Source organism: Rhipicephalus sanguineus, chromosome 9 (assembly GCF_013339695.2).
Source record: "Rhipicephalus sanguineus isolate Rsan-2018 chromosome 9, BIME_Rsan_1.4, whole genome shotgun sequence".
Classification (NCBI taxonomy): Eukaryota; Metazoa; Arthropoda; class Arachnida; order Ixodida; family Ixodidae; genus Rhipicephalus; species Rhipicephalus sanguineus.
The window spans coordinates 113,801,393-113,820,575 of record NC_051184.2 but is presented as its reverse complement, the minus strand read 5'-3'; positions in this window follow the sequence as shown (position 1 = coordinate 113,820,575).

Below are 19,183 nucleotides of genomic sequence, written 5' to 3'. Positions count from 1 at the left end.
CACCTTTTGTCAGCAGGTGTTCGAGGTTACTTTCTGCGAGCGCTTCACCATTTCGTAATCCACAGCATGTGACGTCGACTATGACACTGGCTCGTGGCGGGAGCGTTACACTGTCGGCAGAAACGCGAAGAACGTCGGCACGCCGTTGATCGTCCTGCCCGTCGATTGCTCGGTCGACTGAGAAAGTGATACGACACTCTTGGAGATCAATAACAGCCCCATACTCCTGCAGGAAGTCAACACCAAGAATGACGTCGCGGGAACATTCACGTAGCACAAGGCAACTTGCTACGAAGGTAGAACCGCAAATCCGAACTCTACTCGTGCAGGTTCCCAGCGGAGTGACGACGTGGCCACCAGCCGTTCGGTTCTGCGAGCCATGCCAGGGCGTGATTACCTTCTTCAAAAGTGTGGCCATTTTCCCGCTTAATATCGAATAGTCAGCCCCGGTATCCACTAAAGCATTAACCGCATAACCGTCAATCAGCACCGGTATATCGAGAGAACGCCGGCCATCCCGTTGAATCGTATCTGCACCCTTTCTTGTTTGCGTCGATCGGAGGTCTTCAGCACGTCGACTGCCAGCGACCTCGCCTCCAAAGGTCGCTTTAGTTAGTTTTCCCGGCGGGGACTGGGGGACCGAGCGCCAGCATATCGCTGGGGCGGAGATGAAAATCGCCTCGGCGACGGTGAGCGCGACTGCCGCCCGGCAGGCGGTGGCACGCGCTGCTGAGCCAGGTAGTCCTCAATGTCCCGGGGTCGCTGGCCATACCGGGGAGGCGGCGAATATGCAGAAAAGCCCCGCAGTCCGAGGCGCCGGTATGGGCACTGGCGGTACAAATGATCTGCTTCACCGCAGTGGAAGCACAGAGGCCGGTGATCTGGAGTGCGCCAAACATCGGATTTCCGAGGGGACGGGCGTCTATCGTCGATGTAATGTACTGGTTGTTCCGAACGATGTGCGACAGGACCGGCGTAAACGAAAGGTGGCGATGTACGTGTATCTTCGCAGTACTGTAGCTGCTGCGCCGACTGGAGGGAAACCGTGGGAGGTGCATGTACGAATAGCGGGGGAGAGGAAGCAGGGCGCTTCAAGGCTTCCGCGTAGGTCGCACGGCGGTATTCAGTCGGCACTGCCGTGGTGTTATCGAGAGTCACAGGATCCCGGAGGGCCTGGTGTAACTCGTCCTTTATGATGCTTGCAATGGAGCTCACCGTAGGTAGGGGTGGTGCGGCAGCCTTTTGCAGCTCCTCGCGTACTACAGAGCGAATGAGTTCTCGCAGATACTCGGTGTTGCTCCCGATAGCCGTGAAAAACCTGAGCATCGGACGTACTGTTGACTTGCCGCTCGTACAGGGTGGACCGATGCTGAAGCATCTTTTTCATTGTGACGGCCTCGGATAAGAACTCGGCGACCGTCTTCGGAGGGCTCCGTACAAGACCAGCGAAAAGCTGCTCCTTGACTCCTCGCATCAGATGCCGCAACTTCTTCTCCTCCGCCATTCTTGGATCAGCTCGTCTGAACAGGCGCGTCATATCTTCGACATAGGTCGTCACAGTTTCGTTGGGCATCTGGATGCGGGCCTGTATCGCTCGTTCCGCTCGCTCGTGGCGATCAGCACTGGTGTAAGTGTCTAGCAGCCGACGGCAGAATTCGCGCCACGACGTCAGCTGTTCCTCGCGGTTCTGGTACCACGTACGTGCTCCGTCCTCCAAGTAGAAGTACACACGTCGTAGTTTCGCTGTGTCGTCCCATTCGTTCAAGGCAGCCACGCGCTCGAAGTCGACCAACCAGTCTTCGACGTCTTCGAGCACGGTGCCATGGAATGGCGTCGGAACTTGTGGGCTCTCAAGTGTGTAGCGATTCACCATCGTGCTTTCCGTACCGCTTGGGGTGGTTTGAACGGAAGTGCTGGTCATACCGCTCGAAGTGGCACGCACCGTAACGTCCGCTTCGGCTTCGGGAGGCAATCCCCTGATCCTGCGGCTGGCCCGATGCACGGGAGTGTTGACTGGCACTGGGCTTGTGGTGCGACTTCCAGGAGGGGTCTGCAACATTCGTGAGGGCTACCCAGCACCTCCACCACTTGTCACGTCGCTTCAGAGGTCCAGGCAGGGTTTATTTAACGTAGAGTAAAAGGGCTCTTGCCAGACGCGTCGGTTGAGCTTGTTCGCCAAAAGGGACAGCGCGCGCACTTCTTCCTTTCGTGGCCTGTGCCTCTGCCTTTGCGTATAACCCACTACTACAGGTGGCAATATACACGCATACATACAACGCACGCACGAACATACATAAAGTATGGTTGAACCCCCCCCCCCCCCCGAAAAAAATTTCTGGGCTACGCCCCTGTGCCTCTCCATTTTTTCCCGGGCCCACAGGACGGCAGTTGACTGGGTTCTGAGTGCGGTACATGAGATGGCCTGGTCCCAGTCCTGCACGCTCATTTTTTAATGCGCCTCATTTTTTAATGCTGAATCACTCATTACTTCGACGGAGTCAATTTCGGTCATGCGCGTAGCTTTATCTTCAACTTCCCCGACATTTCGCGAAAAAAAATTCTTTTTACATCCCACGCCGTGTACTGGTCGCCATTTCTCTTGGCTACTCGGTCATGGCAAGATAGCTTATTTTCATTATCTCTGACTGCTTCCAACAATTTCTTTTTCTTTCTCAGTAGTAAGTAATGGTGCCGACGGCGCGCTGGAGTGGTTCGCATGCACTGCGTTACCTTAGGACGTTTTGCATGTTGAGATGCAACCTAAAGTACGGCTGACAGTAGCGCCAAGTACGAGCTTCACTCTCCTGCTCGCTGCTTACCGCATTCTGCGACCTGTCACAGCTGCTTTCGGTGTTCCCTAATGTTCTTTAGCAGGCTTCCGTGATTTCTTATTAGAAAGCAAATATTTCGCTTGGAGCAGGCGAACATTCTTTGCATCGGCTTATTGGACAGCGCTCATCGTTCTGCATTTTAGTTTGTTAGGTTTAACCCAAGGTGGTCAGACTGCGAGATGTATCAACCAGAGACTAAGAGAGCTTCCTTAAAACGTCAAAAAGCAATCTCAGGTCATGAGGGCATTAATTGTCTACATTGTGGCTTAATGTCCTTGTTTTCAAACACCTCTATCCTGTATAAGGCGCATAGTAAGATGACAAGAGAAATTGTTGAGGCCTATGAAATTACTAGATTAGAAGAAATGTGCCTTAGCCAGCCTTCCCTCTCGCTTTCTCAAAAAGAGTTGCAATATCTTGCTTTGTCGCGGTAATAGTTTGCTATGTCGTGATATTGCCCTATACAAGTGTTCGGTTCAGCGATTTTCCCACTGTTCGTGCATTTGTTGCTTCTGTTGTTTCCACTCGCTCGGTTATATTTATCTGTTCGAGTGGAAAATAAAATGTTGAAAGTAGCGTGACTAGACGTCCGTGTCTAGTCTCGCTTACTCACTCTTCAGGGATGCAATCGAACTAGCCCACCAACGTGTTTTAACTTCAAAATAGTTTGAGTCTTACGGGATATTGATATCTGCAACAAACGTGCGGGATGCGAGTATAATTACAACCTTGTCGCCATGTTACGTGGGCAACCAGTTTTTCACTAGTTTACGAAGCTTGAAGAAATGCAAGTCCCCTTCATAATTCTTCACGCCGAAGAGTATTACAGTAATAGCGAAATGTTCTTGACGACAGGGATACTCTTATTTAAGAAAAAAAAAACATACATGAGTTATTATATTGAATAAAGATAATTGAACTCAAGGTTTGTTGTGTACGTTCCGATTCAATGCTGTGAGTTTTGTTGCAAAACTTCAACAACTCTACCACATGTCGAAACACCTTTCATATTTTTTTGTGCTTGCAAAAATAAAACCCTCTCATTGGTTAACTTATGAGCTGTGCAGTTACGGAGAAAAACAATTGCGTCGGTGAAATTTCGCAGCCGAAGAATGACCATCGGGGCCACACGTTGGTTAACCATATCTACGGAGTGTTCGGCCTGTGATTTTTCAAGCGAAGTATGTTACAACATACCGAGATCGCTGGCGGCATCGTACCGAAAAGCCCTGCGCCGGCAAGCTTTCAGTAATGTCACATGCGTATTTCTATGTGGTCTTTTTCAGTAACTGTAACTCTCTAGAGCGTGGGCTTTGGGCAATCAGCTGTTCCTGGTATGGCCATCTGAACTATTATCGAGGTGACTTCTCATTTCACGTTGCCAAATTTCATTGTTGCCTGAATATGAGTGGATGACCGTCGTTGTTACCTGTAGCAACTGAAGTGCTCCGCTGCTAAGCACTTCGATGAAGGTCTCATTCTCGGCACTGATGAAATAAATTGTTAGGAAGGAGCATTGCACAACGCGTTAACAAGAATGAAAATATTACCTCAGCACGCATTCGCCAAGCTGCGCGTTTTTTTACGTGTTCATTTTTGTTTTGGCTAAGCTTACGTGTTTTTTCAGTGCTGCAAATTGTAGAGGAATGGAGTGGCCGACGAGCCATACACCTCCACCTCTCCACTTCAAGCAAATTAGACTAAAACAGAAAAGATTTGAAGCACCGTATATTCAAGTACGGGAGAGCGGTGAGCGGTTCCTACAGGTGGCTGTTACCGACAATGGAAGAAAACCAATGTCAAAGAAGACAAAAGTACATCGGCACAGCTGAAGAAGTTTTCCTCAAAAGCCTCCCTCATATCTCAGGTCAAACTGCAGGCCACATGTGCCTATCTCTTCATTATTGCGGGAAACTTTAACATAAATCACTGTGATTAAACTTCTTTAATCGGCCTTCACATCCTTTAGCTGCAATTTCCCAAAGAAAAGGAAACATCTGCGGAGAATTGTGCAATTGACATTTATCTTGCAAAAAAAAATTAAGGCAGCTTTGCACTAATGGTGCAAAGCCTACAGGAAGTGCGAATCTGGGAAGCGTCTTTGTTTCTCTTCGGATTTCTCTTTCTTTTCTCCTATCTTTCTTTCTTGCTCGCTTTTCATTTTTACTGTGTTTTTTCTCTTTGTATCTATTTATTTCTATTTTTCCTCTTATTTTTTCATTTGTTTCTTCCTATTTCTCACTCGCTTCCTCTTTTTCAATTGCGGAGAAATCTACGCATAAATGTATTTGATGAAGCAGTGCACAAAAGGTCAAAATGATGCACGCATAAAATGACGCAAACATAAGCGCTATAGTGTAACTGATGCTTTATTGACGAAAGACCCGACATTATCGAATAACACATACATGCGCACTGACAGCAGTGAACATGATCAAGAACACAAAACGACAAAAAAAAAACGAATGGCACAGATATGACAGGATTTTTGATAATAATTGCCAACAATATATGATTATATACCAAGACATCGACGCACTTCTTCAGAGAATGATACTGATGGGCAACTGACACATTTATCTTTCCATTTGTCAATTTTCATTGCCTCAGGTATTTATCTTGTTCCTTCTTCCGTTCCTTGTGCCCAAGCTGCGTACTTGTTGGAGTGGAGCACAGCCACAATCCCTGCAAGGAAACGCCAAATGTCCAGGATGTTTAGCCGTGAAGTGACAGTTGTGTTCCGTTAACCGCGTGTTCAGGCACCTGCCCGTCTGACCAATGTAAACATTGTTACAGATGAAAAGGATCTCCTAGATCCCCTCTTCCATGCAAGTGATATAGGGGTTACGGTGCTTGATTTCGCACGGGTGCGTGTGCCTCTTTGTAGCATTCACTATTCTGCACAGGCCCGACAATCGCACTGGTGCCGAGAACAATACATCAACACCGGATTTTTGGCCTATCCTTCGCAGATTGTGCGAAATGGCGTGCACATAATGTATGACCACAGTGCTCCGCCTGTCCCTGCCTTTGGCACCACTTGTCTTTTTTGTCCTTTTGTACAAGCATTCTGCAACAGAACACAAGAGGTTCGACGGATACGCAGTCTGCCTCAGGCGGCTCACCTGATTAGTGAAGCTGGCTTCACATTTGTGCGGACGGGATTTTTGGAGGGCGCTAAGGAAGCATGAACGGGCAATTGCTCTCTTTACATGTTTCGAGTGCGCCGATTCGTAGGGGAGGACGGGTTTGTTGGCTGCGGGTTCATAAGCCCGACATATATGATCAGTGGATATATATACACCAAGGCCTAAAACCGCTAATGGTCTAAAAGCCACCAGCGGTAAAAACCTGTACATCAGTACAGATGATTGATTCCCTTCGTGCATGCAGCAAACAAACAATATCTAGCTCGTACACTGGGTCGTGCAGGTTGACAGGGGATGCTGACAACGACAAAGAAATTTAATGTCTGATGAAGCTTTCACAGGAGCTTCTCCTGCGGTAGGCAGTGGCTCAACGCCCTTTACCGCGCCCCGCCAGTCCAGCGACGAAGTTGAGCGGCGGAGATTACGCCTGTTGGCGTCTCAAGTGTGTGGCCTTCTTTTTTTTCTTTCTTTTGATTTACATATGAAGCTCGTTTGAGCTCGTACAATGCTTGTGTCGTATGAGGCTTACATCTGGTTCTGCCTGTGTTAATACCATAATCAAGGCGTTCGGAGAACAAGAGGAAGAAGACTTCTCTTTGGCGTGAGCGCGCGCTGAGATGGCTATGGTATATGTGGTTTCGCCTGCGTTACGACGACAGCATTCGATCACAGCTTATGGCAGCCCGGCACTCTAAAATGCCCCGCACTTTAAAAATTACACGTGAAGCTTTCGCAGCGATTCATTTCTGCTCACGTTCTTTTTCCCCTCTCTGCATCAATTAGTATTCCTGCAGCGGAAACCCGCTCATCCGTTGTTTGCAGACAGCGTTTTTTACGGTAAAAATGCATTATCCAAGGCGGAAATTGATAGTCGGCGTCCCGCGGCGTCAGCGTGAACATGATTCGTCCAAAAATCATCATCACGTGATGGCGTTACCATATGATGTTTTCATGACGTCATGTATAGCAAATTTTGTGACTCGTCAAACCATGGCCGCACTATGACGTCATCACGTGACATTGTCACTTGGTCAAACGTTGACCGATCACGGGTGCAGTGCAAAACGAGGTGAGGTGCAGAAAGGATGCAATGTTTCGTATCCTTGAGGCAGTGGAGAACCACGTTAGACGTGGGTTTACACTGCCTCAGGCGCACGCGTGCTCCTCAGTAAGGATATGTGCGCGCTCCTTGCGTTTTCACCTAGGACGCTGAGGAAGGACATTGGGAGAGGTGGGCAGACGAGCCGACGGACCCGTTCGCAGCAACTCGTGCACAACTGCAACGCCACAACTAAATTTTGACCTCTGGGTGGTTTTCGGGCCTTTTAACACCTGAAGGGAAACATCATATTCTTATTTGCAATCAGCCGTACAGCGCAGAGCTCAGTATTCATTTCAATAAGAAAAACCACGAAACAAGCATCAACACTGCGTGATGGATTATAAGGCCCCTGTGAACAACGGGAACACCCTCTCACGTGTCCCCGGTAAAGATTAGGTTGCACCTGCTTTGCACTTCATAGGAAGGCTTCGAATGACGTCAAAGGGCCCTTCCTTCTCCCAGCGTGTGTTTTTCTGCTTCCAAATATACAACGAAGGCCCGTCTAGCGACTCATTCAATTTATTCTAAGACTGCCATGGGAGACCACGAAAATTAAAGACACCGGAGGAAGAGCGGGAATACAGTGTACGACGAAAGGAAGAAATTCGTTTTGTTCAAAATGCTTCCGCAACCAATCACCGTCTACCACAGCGAAGACAAAGCTATTATCACTACGGTTACTCGAAGTAATATAAAACGTATTCCCTTAACAGCACGTGTGGTGTTTAATACAGCTTCGCTGGACATTCACGTTCGCAGAGCGGGGTGGTGCTCTATATAGCGCAACTGAAACGAGGCCGCACAATAACAGAGACACGCGCGGAGCTCTGACTTCCAAAAAAACCTTCTATTTGCCTGGTGAATGCCACTTTATACCCACATTTTACCCTCCCCCATGTGTAAAGTTGCAAAGCTAACACAAGGGAACATGATAGTGCACAACTGCTAGGAATTACAACCGAGCAAAAACTATGACATTTTCACATATGCGTGGGACCCTAGGGATTGCACTAAGCAAGAAAGAAAAAAATATTTTTGACGCATTATCAATAATTTTGATTGTCTGTGAAGAATGATTGGCTAACACATGCGGCGTGAAAATCTTCAATTTAAGAATATTCGCTGGTACGGTAAGGTAATGTCTGTTTGCCTTACAACACCTTGAAACATGGTGCGCATCCGTGTTCTGACTATGGATTGCGAGTAAACCGTCCACAAAGAACTTCTCGACCATATTTGACTACAATGAATTATTCAAGCATTATCTACACACTATAATTACTCATGACATTTCTACAGTCCCGATACAGATTCTTTAGCTTCTCACACAACCGAAATTCCGGCCATTTCGAGAAATCTCACTTCGCGTTATAAAAATTAGTAACATAGCTTTACAGAGGGGTGCTAGCTTGAATGAAAGAATGCTTTCCGATGAAGTGGTATTATGGTCGTTAAAGCGCATCACACTTCCCCGAGAAAACAGTGAACTGTGTTCTTGCGAGAGAAAGCGAACATGGTAGGAGACAATTTATCGGGGCCTCTTTGCTTAGAACACGTTGTAAAACACAATCGCATTGATTTGCCAGTAACTTGTAAATTAGTCAAGAGTGTTCGCCTGCTTAGGTAGGAACGCTTTACGTGACAAAACGTCTGAAAAATAAAGAGCACAGCATAGTCATATTTCTTGAATAACATGCTTGAAGGAGTATTAATGAGAAGTAACAGAAAATAATGCTAAGAAAAGTATAGGGGATGTTATTAGTAGTAAATACAAGGTAAATGTGAAGAAAGAAATCCTTTCTTCACATTTACGTTACATTTACTACTAATAACACCCCTATACTTTCTTTGGCATTATTGTCTGTTAGTTCTCATTATTATTGTGTATAACAAAGTAAAACGAGCCCTTAAAATTAACACGTCCTTCCTTCATTCATAGCGAGGGTGTCGTTCTGGCAGACTTAATGCTTTCAGGTAGTATGCGAGGGAGTATTGGTCAGCTGCGAGCTTGTAATAAGCTCACGTGCAACGTGACGCCAACAGGCAGAAATAGAGTGTTCCACACTCGCCGTCATGGCTACTGGCGGCGCTTACTGACGCTCCCATGTTTATATGTACATATGTACCCTATAACGTGGACGGGTGAGCTCTTTTGGTAGAGCATAGGACGCGTTATACGAATGTCGCAGGTTCGGTCCCTGCCCGCAGCAAGATATCTTTTCGTTCACTTTTCTGTCTTCTCATTTACATTACATTTACTTCTAATAACATCCCCTATCGACTATTTTACGGACGGGTTTCGGTGCCGCCATGCTGGGCTGTTAACCTTGCCGTGTTTTATCTTGAACGACTCTTAGTCGCGTATACACATAAAAACTATTGGGTTGGTGCATTCGGCGTTTCTTGACTTTATCAGTTCGCGTCAGGGGATACAAACATATGAAAACATTCGTTTAACAGCCCATGATGGCGGCGCCGATACGCCTTAGGTAACATAGTCTATACTTTCCGTGGCATTATTGTCTGTTTGTTCTCGTTAATATTGCGTATAAAAAAAGAAAAACGAGCCCTCAAAATTAACACTTCTTTCCTTCATCCTTGAAGGATGAGTGATATATAAAGCATAAGCCGTCCAAAAGCGGTAAATTTTGAAATTGAAATAATAGTCAAACGACGGCAGCTCGATAAAAAAGTGGCCGCCATCCCGCCATGCAAACCTGAACGTCTAGCCAAGCTTTATCGAACTTCACACATGCTGAATAATGGAGGAGGGTATGTTTTATTTTTCTTTCGAGTAATGGTAGGGATAATCATTTTGTGGTAGCTGGGGCAATAACGCATAACAAGCAATAAAGCGAAACGTAATATAAATAAACTTTTTCACCTTCCATATGTGCGTGTAGTATTTTTTTCACACTATAATAATTTTCAGGAATGAGAAAATTTTTTGAACTTCCGCTTGTTTTGGGCTTATTCACAGGAGTGCCGCCGCTTTTTTGGGCTTCTTTTGTGGTGATTATTCGCTTGTGTAGTCGGCGGGCATCTGGCAACACTACCTGTAGCTGCCTTTTGAACGTCGCTATTGGCAACGAGGAATAAAATATCGAATGTAGAAGAAGTTACAGTTTGAGTGATATTGTGAACGCAAATTCAGAAGAACTTGAAAGCAAGGTTTTTGTAACATATATGAGCTGTAAATAGTGCAGGCAAACTGAATTAAAACGGCACGCTGTGAGAGCCAGTAACTGAACATACTTTCGCTATGTGGGCTGCGCGACCCGTACGCAGGACTCAAAAGAACGGACACACACGAGGGCGGACTAAGAACTTGTTGTATTTCAATCAATCACCCTTTTATTTTCGTCTTCCGTGTGCACGACAGAACGACAAAAAAAACTTGAAGCAAAGTGAGTGCGTCAGACAGACCTCTAAACAGACAGACCGCTTTGTATAATAATGCAGTGCAATTTTTGAATGGGGTAGTCAAATCACGCTCTGTCACAACGTGTACTCTTCAGGTGATCCTTGTTTGTGTTTACTGACCACATCCTTGACAGAAATAATAGCAGCAGTCAATCAGCGCTCGTGTATTTCTATTACGTTTAGTGATGCGTCTGCGTCGCGCTGTCCCCATAGCAAAAGGAAGTGTCGTTAATGGGGTGGTGTGCAGATGTTGCTCGGACGAACTGGATTTTTCTCGGAACAGTGTCCGGCTGTTCTTGTTTATGCACGCCGATAACGGCTCTGACTTTTGCCTCAATATCACTTGAAGCTCACCGACAACGGTAGCTAAAAGTATTCAATGCTTAACAGTCGCATCACAAATCAGGCGCCACGAGGATGAAGTGAACGCCAGGCGTTAACTTCGTCTGTGCGGCGTTCGCGTGATATAAAGTGCGCGGCATAGGTCGGCACTGTAAGAGAATACTCAGTCACACGAACTCACCCCAATATTTTCAGCCTTCGCACTCACTCACGTTCATACTCACGCCTACTCACACTCATAGGCACTCACTCACGTTCATACTCACGCCTACTCACACTCATAGGCACTCACTCACGTTCACACTCGCGCCCACTCACACTCATAAGCATTCACTCACGTTCATACTCACGCCTACTCACACTCATAGACAGTCACTCACGTTCATACTGACGCCTACTCACACTCACAGGCTCTCACTCACGTTCATACTCACGCCTACTCACACTCATAGGCACTCACTCACGTTCATACTCACGCCTACTCACACTCATAGGCACTCACTCACGTTCACACTCGCGCCCACTCACACTCATAAGCATTCACTCACGTTCATACTCACGCCTTCTCACACTCATAGACAGTCACTCACGTTCATACTGACGCCTACTCACACTCACAGGCTCTCACTCACGTTCATACTCACGCCTACTCACACTCATAGGCACTCACTCACGTTCATACTCACGCCCACTCACACTCATAAGCATTCACTCACGCTCATACTCACGCCTACTCACACTCATAGACACTCACTCACGTTCATACTCCCGCCTACTCACACTCATAGGCACTCACTCACGTTCATACTCACGCCTACTCTCACTCATAGGCACTCACGTTCATACTCACACCTACTCACACTCATAAGCATTCACACACGTTCATACTCACACTTACTCACACTCATAGGCATTCACTCACGTTCATACTCACACCTACTCACACTCATAGACACTCACTCACTTCATACTCACGCCTACTCACACCAATAGGCACTCACTCACGTTCGTACTCACGCCTACTCACACTCATTGACACATTCACGTTCATACTCACGCCTACTTGCACTCATAGGCACTCACTCACGTTCATACTCCCACTCATAGGCACTCACATTCATACTCACACTTACAGACACTCACTCACGTTCGTACTAACGCCTACTCACACTTATAGGCACTCACTCACGTTCATACTCACGCTTACTTACACTCATAGACACTCACTCAAGTTCATATTCACACTTACAGGCACTCACTCACGTTCACACTCACTCACGTACTCACTCACCTTCATACTCACGCCAAGTTAAAGCAATCAGTAGTCACTCATGTTCATACTAACACCTACTCACAGTCATAGGCGCTCACTCGCGTTCATACTCACGCCCACCAACATCCACTAATGGGCATGCTCACGCCCATACTCGCGCCCACTCACACCCACTGAAGTTCATACTCGCGCTTCCTCACACTCGTAGGCACTCACTCACGTTCATGCTCACACATCACGACCATTGGTACTCACTCGTATTCATACTCACGCCCGCTCACACTCATAAGTGTTTACTCACTTTCAGTAACGCCTCTCACACTCATTGGTACTCAGTCACGTGCATACTCACGTGCACTATCATACCTACTCACTCACGTTCACACTCACACGTACACACACTCATAGCACTTACCCACGCTCTTACTCACATCTACTCGTACTCACTCACGTTCACACTCACGCCATCTCACACTCATAGGCACTCACTCACGTTCATACTCACGCCCACTTACGCTCATAAGTACTCACGTGCACACTCAAGGGTACTCACACTTATAGGCACTCGCTCACGTTTATACTCATACCTGCTCATACCCATAGGTACTCACCGGCCCATTCACACTGGTAAGTACTGACTCACACCTACTCACACCGGTGCTGACGTTCATACTCACACCTACTCACAGCCATTTGTACTCATGTTCACTCATGTCTACTCACTCCTATGGGTACTCTCACATTCATACTCACACCTATTACACCTGTATGTTGCCTTCATACTCATGCCTGCTCACATCCCTCGTCACTCACTCATACTGACACTCACGCCTTTGAAATGAGTCTACTCATGAATGAACATGCCAAGCTTTCCGCTCTACTCACACTCACATGTGGCCCCTGATGTCCATATTGAAGTACACTCCCGTGAACAGATACTCGCGTTTACACGTCTAATAGCTCCCATCTTCGATCATTACCACTCACCTACTCAACCTCGCCGGGTCTTATTCACATCTCTCTGTCACACTGGACAAAAGTTTTGTATGCATTCGCATCTAGATGATCATCTCTCATATATTCTCGTTATATCCGAACGTGGAGATTTGTAAGTTTGTAATGAATAGTCTCAGGGACAAATCGCAGATGTTAACACCGGTTCAATGGAAATGTTCGATGTATATGCATTATTATTTTTTTTAATTTGAACTTTATTCAGACAGACAATGTCTGGGATGAAGGGGCTAAAGGCAGATGAAACTGCCTGACAAAGGCCCCCCTACCCATACTTTGCTCAGGGGATGTCATATGGGACGTCGGGACCGCGGAAAATTTGTCCGAATTAACCGAATGCCGAATTATCGAAAGTATCAAGGAAACAATAAACAAGTGCCTATTGCATCAATGCATTCGCATTTTCTCGATGACCACTTAAATTCATGGTACATATCTGGCATAAAAGCAATGCAAATGCCGCAAATTTCTTCATTCGCAACACTGTTCACAATGTGACCGCAGCTCAAGACAGCCGTGTCTTAACACTAAACGTGATCTGCACCCATCCCTTATACGTACCGCCACCGCCACCACGCGCACGTGAAGATAACTTCTGCGCCGGAAAAATTATCGACAAATGATCGTTCGTTCATCGTAATGTCGCAACCGAATTTTATACCAGCATGCGCACTGCGGCCGAATCTCTTCACCTTCAACAGCTTCCACTATGTTCGAGTTGCGTGACATTGCGCGCGCATTGATCTAAGTCAGAAGGAGGCTACTGAGTGCCGCAGCCGTTCTGGACGAAAGTGTGGTCGCTAAGTTAAGACACGATCATAGCGACCACGCAGTTCCGAAGGCGCGCGTGCGCGGCCTGCGCCCACAGTCGAAACGAAACTGCTCGGCACAGCGTCAGCTGCTGAATAAACCTGGCTCGCTAATGCACAACAATGAATGGCGACTACACAGTTCTGAAGCGACGCGGCGAAAACGAAACTACTGCCTCTCGCAGCTTTGACCCGCAGTCGCCGCTGGCGCTATGGACGCGATCATATATATATATATATATCACCCACGCAGTTCGCGTGCGCCGAGCAAAATCGAAGAGAAAGCAAGTGTGCCGCAGCCGTCGAAGTCTTTGTCGCCGACAACGCGATTATGGCTAGATCGTGGACGGCGACAACGCCTTTATGACGGACCGCAGCCGTTTGAGTTGTTCGCGAACGCCGTTTTTCCTCCTGTGAGTCGAACTCCGAGTCGGACCTCGGATTGCTTGGTGCGCTCCGAGGATCGTCCGAATTAACCGGGTTGCGGGCAAATATGACCGAATAAACGAGAGTTTGATACCATTAAACAATGCATAAGCTTGCCGCGACCAGAGAACACGTCCGCATTATCCGATTTTCCGAATTAACGAGGGGCGAATAACGACCTTTTATCGTATAACCTTTCATTTTCGTCGACTGACCAAACAGCAAATGTATGGCGCGCTTATTTGCTAAGTCCACCTTCACAGCTTATGGTAGGGGTTTAAAACTCACGTCAGCTAACAAGCCACAGTCACGAAAATTTACTCCCGCAAGGGCCAGGACACAATGACGAAGGTAAGAGCGGGGGGCGGGTAGGAATAGTTTGTACAAAATGTGAGGCCATGCATAAACATGCTCCGCCTCTATGTCAAGGGCAGGGGCGTAGCCAGAAATTTTTTTCGGGGGGGGGGGGTTCAACCATACTTTATGTATGTTCGTGCGTGCGTTTGTATGTGTGCGTGCCTATATGCGCATGCGAAACTGAAAAATTTCGGGGGGGAGTTTGAACCCCCCCAACCCCCCCCCCCCCTTGGCTACGCCCCTGGTCAAGAGACAATTATCTCTCCCCCCCTCCCCTCTCGCCCCTGAAAGTTCATTGCGCTTGCACGCTGCTCGACCATATAGCATTGAATACTTAGGTTTGTTTTGTCGGCGAACACAGTGAAAATCCAGCGCACAATCACGACGTCGAGGAAGAAGCACACCACCACAGCGCTGATCGGCCTTGTTCCACATTGTGATTTGTGTGCGCCACACCAGCGGCCGCGTTAATCCTTGGATTATGCCGCTTTTGAGACATGGCGAGTTGACGCCGCTAGGGTGCCTTGATGCCCGCGCGCTCCGCTGAGGGTGAGGACAGGCGCGTCGTCTGCTACGACGGCCGCCATTGCGAATCCCGCCGCAGCTCGGCAGCATGCGAAACGCGCTACACAAAGCGCTTGCGGTGAGCGGATACGTCCGGAAATAAGTGCACGCTAGTGAGCTTTCTCTTTTTCTTTTCTTTTTGAAGTTTGGGCAGCTTTTATTGCTGTTCTTGCCTAAATGTTTATTAAGGAAGCATGTAATTCATGTAAGCTGACGGCCTGTGCATGTCTTATGCGTTGGATGTAGACGTAGACTGTTATGTTGAAAACGAATCCTCTTCCTTACGCCGGAAACGAAAAACTCTAAAGCCTTACTTAATTTTCTCGTAAGCTCTGCATTCCAAATACACAAATAATCGTTTAAAGTATTTGTATACGTGTCAGAAGCAGCAGTATATGTATCTGAACACACACAATTAAGTGTTGCGAAGCTACCTAAGCGCGATTAAGGTGGCTCATTTTGCTAAGTTTGCAAACAATTTACTCGTTTATTATAAATGGCATCATACATATATTGAACAAAGGGCCGAGGGTCAGTATGGTGCGAATATCCTGCTAAAATGAAACGAAAACTTCTTTATCATTATTATTGCTGACATTTCTTGCTCACAATCTGTAGCCGCTACTGTATCGGCACTCAAGTTGCACCTTGAGTCCTTATCGAAACGATGAATACGTTGTTGAGTAGTATGCCGTAAAACTTTGCATGCGCGCAGTATCAGTGCGTTTTTCCTTCTTCTTTTTGTATCTGCAGTTTCTTTCTCTGTATCTGCAGGTTTTCTCGCATGCCCAAATTATTGAGTGTTTCCAATACTGTTTTACACTTTGTGCGGCATATGCACGGCGTCGTTTATTTGTCTATTTTATTAATAATAAAATCTGGGGTTTTACTTGCCAGAACCATGATATGATTATGAGGCACGCCGTAGTGGAGGGCTGCATGAATTTTGACCAACTGGTGTTCATTAACCTGCACTGACATCGCACAGTACACGGGCCTCTAGCATTTCGCCTCCACCTAAATGCGACCGCCGCGGCCGGGATCGAACCCGTGACTTTCGGGTCAGTAGTCGAGGACGTATTTTTTAAGGCGAAAGCCTTAAATGCCTCATCAAACGCGAAATTTCACCGTCGGCGTCCCGCGTCTACGGCGTCAGCATACCACGACGTCGGGGACGAGGGATGCAAAAAATTATCGTCACGTGATGACGTCACCATATGACGTCATCACGGCTTCACAAATTTTGACGTGACGTCATATGATGACGTTATCACATGACATCGTAGCTTGGTCAAAAGTGGGCAGATCACGGAGGCAGTGCACAACTAGGTGAGGTGCCTCCGATCTTGGAGGCAATGCAAAACCGCGCTTTGGGCGCAAAAAACTGAGAAGAAGATGGCTTTCGCTTTCGAGCCGTACGCATAAGGGAGCCTGTGAGTTTTTATTTCATTAACTGGTTTTCCATGACGTACTCATTGTACAACTTGACTTTGTTTCTTGTATTTTTTTACTGACATAGCGTGTCTACTGTACACAATGCTTCCCCGTCTTCTTGTTGTTTTCATGCGTCTTCTTTGTATAGACGCTTCGCGAGAACTGTTTGTATGCGCATCCCTGTATGAGCCTTCAGGGCTTACATTATTAATAAATAAATTATGCTTGCTCAAAGAAATAAAATACTGAATATGTGTGTGTGTGTGTGTGTGTGTGTGTGTGTGTGTGTGTGTGTGTGTGTGTGTGTGTGTGTGTGTGTGTGTGTGTGTGCGCGTGCGCGCGCGCGCGCGTTAATATCCAGTGTATCGGCCATTTATTTGTGTGCATTAAAGCTGCGCTGACAGAAGCAATTACACAAATAAGACTCAAATTACACAATAAAACACAACTGTCACTGGTCGATTCAAAGTGATCGTAAATGATTAAAAAAAACAGGCACTGCGTAATTATTTAGGACAGGGCAAAAATGTAACCTTGAAACATAGAAACAGGGAAGGATAAAAAACATTCAACTGCACACATACATACATGTGCAGCACAGAAGGCGTACTTGAAACACGGAAAGGAATATAAAAAACAAGAACCCGGCGTGCTTTTAGTTATGGCGCTTGACTGGTGACCCGAAGGTTGAGGGATGGAATCCCGGCCGCAGCGGCCACATTTCGATGGAGGTGAAATGACAGAGGCCCACGTACTTAGATTTAGGTGTACGTTGAAGTACAACAGATGGTCAAAATTTCGGGAGCTTTCCACTATATACGGCGCCTCTCATAATAATATCGGGGTTCTTGGGACGTAAATTCTCACAAATAATAATTATTAGGAAAAAAGAAGGATCTGATCTGCAGACAAACACGCATAATATATTCCACGATACATTTTAAATCACAAAAATAGCGAAAGCAAAAATCAAAGGCAGATAAGGACCAACCAAGTGCAGTAAAGAATGTTTGCGAAGAAAAATGCAGGATTCATGCACACGTGAGCCAAAGCATTTTAAGCATGTAGCCGATATCAGTCTGTCCATTTATTACGCAAGGTTAACACCGGCAGAATTTATCCTTGCATGTGCATTCGAAATACCGGCGGGAAACTTACGCTGCCAGTGCATAATGTGTTCTTCGGATGCCGCTTGTAACGTTTGATTTTTACTGTCCAAAGAAACCGCGTATCTTCTAAAACGATACAGGTCCCAGCGTTTCAGGAATGATTGGTGCACTGCGGCACGCAACACCCGGTCATGGTGACGGTAGCGATTGCATAAAACTGGAGGGAAACGAGCACCGACCTAAAAACAGCGCGCGCGCCACGCACAAGTGACCGGGCGCGGGGTTCAAAATGGCGGCCACGCTGCCGCCAAGGCCGAGGAGGCGGCATCTGCCCTTTCAAAAGCTGACACCACTCTAAGCGGGGGCGCGCGCATCGAGGCACTCTAGACGCCGCAGTATGGACGTCTGCGTTACGCCATAAAAATGTGTATCTACTACATTGAATCGGTGTACTTCATATAAAATTATTCGTATTAAGGCGAAAGTCTTATATGCCTCATCAAGCGGGAAAAGTGACCTGTAATGACGCTCCCTCCTAGTCATTTTCCTTCGTCCACGTACAAGCCCAATCAGTAAACAAACACACACACACACACACACATATCAGATCACGGGAAATATACCATCGCGCTCGTGTCGACCACCGCCACGGGACCGGCGAGGCTGCCATCGTCCGAGGCACAGAAGAAATGGCCATAGCCCTAGCAATACTCCATAGTGGCAACGAGGACACACTTGTTGTGAGTGACGCCAAGACGGCGGTCCGAAACTTTACCAAGGGATGGGTCTCCGTCGAGGCGGCGCACATGCTGAACGCCAGAGTCGCGGACTATAAGTCCGGCGCGATCACCACCAAATCTCTCAAGTGGTTCCCCACGCATGTGGGAGAGCTTGGCAACGAACAAAGTCCCGACCTCCCGTCGAACCACAACGAGCGCGCCCACCGCGTCGCGAGACTGCTAACCCGCGCGACGCGGACGAAAGGGCCACCGCTGTGCGAGACATCGTCGATGTCGAGGCACCCAAGGTTGGAGGACATTCTACTGCGACGATGATGACAGACCCCGAAGCCTTACAGGACTGCAAGGACATCATGGTCACGTACCACGAGATCCTCAGCCACTACAGGAAAACGCCACCTCACAAGCAGCTAGAGAGGTCTCAGGCGTGTGACCTGAGACGTCTGCAAAGAGACACATTCGAATAACCCCGGCATCTGAACAGGCTGTGTCCGTTGTTCCGCCCGTCACCCGGCAGTCCGTGCTGCGGGCACGAGACAGCCGACATGGCACACATACTTTGGAAGTGCGAGTGCGGTATTCGCCGCCACTACCCGGACGAGAGAGTGTG